This window comes from Pteronotus mesoamericanus, unplaced genomic scaffold (assembly GCF_021234165.1).
Source record: "Pteronotus mesoamericanus isolate MK-2021 breed Mesoamerican mustached bat unplaced genomic scaffold, CSHL_Meso_final contig_101, whole genome shotgun sequence".
Lineage (NCBI taxonomy): Eukaryota > Metazoa > Chordata > Mammalia > Chiroptera > Mormoopidae > Pteronotus > Pteronotus mesoamericanus.
Genome location: NW_026555001.1, coordinates 16,763,789 through 16,768,218, shown reverse-complemented (window position 1 = coordinate 16,768,218; position 4,430 = coordinate 16,763,789). Strand labels below are relative to the sequence as shown.

General features: G+C 47.7%; 1 pseudogene; it reads left to right on the top strand.

Moving 5' to 3' along the window:
• Nucleotides 1-2,154: 2,154 nt before the first annotated feature.
• Nucleotides 2,155-3,654, top strand: LOC129064593 (RNA polymerase II subunit A C-terminal domain phosphatase SSU72 like protein 6-like; annotated as a pseudogene).
• Nucleotides 3,655-4,430: the final 776 nt, after the last annotated feature.

Here is a 4,430-nt window from a genome sequence, read left to right as displayed (position 1 = left end):
AGAGATACCTAATAGAAGTGAGACTGAGAAGCACCCATTGGCTTTAGCCCCCCCCCCCCCAGAGAGCTACAAGATTGGAGGGGATGGAATTGGGACTGCAGTGAGCCGTTGGGTTGAGCAGGTGTGAGTGAGTAAAGGCAGGGATGTGGATAATTCTCTGTGAAGGGAGGGAGGAGGCTGAGAAGAGACAGCCAGCCAAAAATTTTGCAGACCAGAGTGAAAATACAAGCGAGGAGGCTGCGACCACCAGGGGGCAGCACTTGCATGGGCGTGCGCTGTCAGGCGCGCACAGACGGCGCACAGGGACACGCACCAAGATCGATCGATACAGACACTCAGAGCCCGGGCAGACCCCAGAACCCCTCACAGATACCAGAAGCAGTTCTGCTCAAGTCCCAGGTGACTCATGTAGGCCCACCCCCCAGATGCTAATGGACAGTCAGACATTGGCACACACAGAGGATCGCGGAGGGCTGAAAAAACACCTAGGTAATTTGTTCGGCCCTTAAAAAGAAGGGAATCTTGTCATTTGCAACAACACGGATGGCCTTTGAGGGCATTATGCTAAATAAAATACGGCAGACAGAGGCAGAAAAATACTATATGAACTCATGTGTAATCTAAAAAAATTTTTAAATTCAGAAAAAGATCAGATTTGTGGTTGCTGCGGTGGTGGAATGGTGAAGGTGGTAAAAAGAGACAAACTTCCAACTCCAAGATGAAAAAGTTCTGGGAATGTAATTACAGCATGGTGACTACAGTTAACACTACTGTAAAGCATATATGAAAGTTGCTAAGGCGGGCGGGCCGGGGGCGGGCCGCTGGGACCCAGCGCGTGGGCTGAGCCCTCCAGATTGGCCCGCAAACCGTACGAGCGGCGGGTCGCCGCACCGGGACTGGGTAGGCGGGCCACTCCCTCACCCTCATCCTGTTCAGCGGGCTCGGGTGTTCCATGCGCGGGTACAGGGAAGACCAGGCGACCAGCAGCACCAGGAAGCTTCCCAACACCATCCAACTGCCTAAAAGGAACCCAGTTTTCAGGTTCCACTTGCTCCGGAGGCTGGAGACGCACAGCCGGGCGCAGCCGCCGCCACAGTTCTCCCCTCCCCCTTCCCCCCTCTCTCCCCCACTCCTGCCCCCTCGGCTGTCGACCCTGTCCAGCTCCAGATCCGAACTCCCCTCGGCTGCACCTTCCCCCGGGCTCTTCCCTCCGCCCCCTCCCCGCGCCCCAGCCGCTCGGACCGCGTTCCACCCCGCAGTGCTCCCCCTCCTTCGGCGGCCTCCGCAGAGTTCCGAGGCACCTGTGCGCCCCGCTCCTCCTTGCTCCCTTTCTGTCCCCGCGCCCCCTTCTAGATCCGCAGTCCCCCTTTTCTCTCCTCCGCTGTCGACACGAACCTCCCGGCAGTCTCTCTGTTACCTGGTAACTAACTTACACTTTGCCCGGGGCTGGGGCTGAGCCTTAGCCTTTGCCCCGCAGCTGAGCTCTTAAAGCTTTCAGAATCCCAAACTTGCGTCGTAACGACGGGCTCTGACTCCGCCCCTGACGCCGGGGTCCTGCGGAATTCCCCGGCCCGGCGCGCCGCCGCTCGGCCGCCGCGCCCCCTCCTGCGCCCGCCCCCAGAGCCCCGCCTCCGGGCTCGAGGGAGCAAACCAGGAAGTCGGGCTGCCGCTCGAGCGCAGCGGCTGCGCTCGGCTGGTGTTCGAGCCTTCGAGTATATTTTGTTATTTGACTGTTCTTGCTTTCTCACAAGGCTCCTTAAGGGGGTGGATTTGTAACCGAAAGGCCCAGGTGAGGTATGCAAATATCACTGAACTGGAGGCGCTCACTTGGAGAGCTAGTATTTCATTATTTCTCTTTCCCTCGAGCTCATTGCAAGAAAGCTTCGTTTTTTGGTTTTGTTTTTTTTTTGGGGGGGGGGGGGTGTTTTTGTTTTTGTTTTGCCTGTAAGCAATATCAACCTTGTCCATGAGCGGCCAAGTTTCTGTTCTGAGGACCTGATTTTTGCCACTTGATGGAGGTTTCCTGATTTCTGTTTTTCAAACACCTTTTCTGACTGAGACATAAATTAGTATATAGGAAAGGATGTTGACAAATGTTTAGCCAAATGCCTCACCCTGAGGAAATAATTTTTGTGCCCATAGCTCTCAGTAAAGATGTCAATCACTTTACTGGTAGTCAAGTATATGTAATTATATTATTTAGTGTAACACCCTATTCTAAGCTGCCTATTTAAGTTGAACAGAACGTTTAATAGCCTAAATTTTAGGATGGTGAAAACGGATCCTTTTTCCAAAAATTATTTTATATTTGCAAGTACTTAAAAACAAGTAAACCTTGGTTATTTAACTTTTGGAATGAAATAGAGAATTTGAACCATCAAGATAAATAATAATACTAAACTAACGTCACCTGCTTTATTGTTTGGGTTACACTACCTTGTATATTGGGGAATTCTGTAAATGACATAATGCAATAATCAGTACATCAACATACAAGAATAAACTCTTGTCTTTTACATACTCACAACTATAAACCAATTTGTCCCCCCACCCTGTATATTATAAAGCTGGTGTAAGTAAAACAATTTTATGCATATACAAGAATAGGAAGAAAGATCAATAGAGCAAGATAGACCAGAAATAAACCCAACTCTATGTGGAAGTTTAGCACGTGTGGGGGAAATGGATTATCTAGTAAATAGCACTGGGAAAACAGCTAGCCATTTAGAAAAACAATTAAGTGTGGATCCATACCTTTCTCCTTCACATCAAAATAAATTGCAGGCAGATCAAAGATTTAAATGTGAAAATTGAACCATAAAAGCATGAGAAGAAAAAGCATAAATATATTCCTTTTGTAATTGTAGAGTAACTGATTCTGTAAACTGTGAAGGAAGAGACTAATTTGATTCTAAAAAACATATCCTCATAAAACTCCTTCACTACAAAAATGCAAAAAGCAGGCTAGTTGGAAGAGTTGTAGCCAGGCGGCCATCCCCCCGGCTTGGAGTCCCCACGGCCACTGAAGTCCACCTGTCGCACCAAGACCCTCATCCCCGCTCAGGGTGGCCGTGGTGCGTATGGGGAACATGAACATGAGCGTGGAAGCCCACAGCGTCCTCCAGAAAAAAGGGCTCAGTATCAGGTCTTTCAGAACTGGATCTTGTGTGAAACTTCCAGGCCTGGCACCCCATCTTCCCGTGGTTTACGATTCTGCAACAACATAGAAATAGATGTACTAGGGCCTTCTCAGGAAAGACAGAGAATGCTCCAGCAGGAATGGGCTCCTGCACATCTTAGGAAGCACTGAGAGAATCCAGCCCAGCTAGAGGGATTTCAAGAGTGCAGTGTCCTCTTCACCTGTGAGGAGAGGGTCTATGGCAGTGGTGTCAGGTCTGTGTGTCAGAGAGCAGGAGACCTCACAGCCTGTGCAGGTGACCGACGTGGACAGGGAAGACACCCTTGGGTGGGGGGCGCTTTCCTTATCTGTGAGCTGTGCCAGGGCCTCCGGCACATGGAAGACTTGGAAGGTGGCCCGGGGAAGCTGCTCCTGCCAGTGGGGGAGAAAAAAGGGAAGCGCTTCACACGTTCTGCTTCTACTGAAGATCTTGGCTGGTTTGGGCTCCTTGTTTGCTATGCCGCCAGGGCGATTGACGAGCGAGAAAAGCACTTGATGAGAAGTGTGGATGAGAGCCACGAACAGTCGTGCAGCACTGCAAATGTGGCAACATTGTTCTAGGTACTTGAGGTGGAAGAAGTATTAATAATTCAGCGCTCACAATGCTCTGCAAGGAAGTTACCACCATTGACATCATGTTTCAGCTGAGTGAGCAAACGCTCATTATGGGGCGTGTTGGACAAGTTTTGTTTAAAGATTTTTCAGCACATAAAAAATAACATTTTCTACTTCGTCACTTAAAAACACATTCTTTTTGCTCATTTTGTATGACATATTAATTAGAATTTCTTTATTGAGAAATTATTATATTACATTTTTGAACTTATAAATATATTTTCTATTTGATTGTATGTCTTTTAATAATGACAACTTCAACAGAAACCCAAGATAGATAATGGAGCAAGTCACTACTAAAATCAAGGAATTACCTGTGCAACTTAGAGCTCACAAAATGAAATAAAATAAATCAATTTAATGTAAAAAAAACACAGAAAGTCAAAAGACCAAGGAAAATTGGAAGAAATATTTACAACAATATGAAAGACAATGTGCCAATTTCCTCAACTACCCAGTCATGAAAGATAAAGAACTCAGTGGAAAAGAAGAGGCAAGACAACACATGACAGAAAACGAGATTCATGTGGATAACAGATACATTAAAAGCTCAGCCTAACTCATAATTTTTTAAATAGGTCACCAATTGTTTGCCTGTCAGAGACAAAGGTCTGGAGACGCCGTGGTGAGGGGGAGG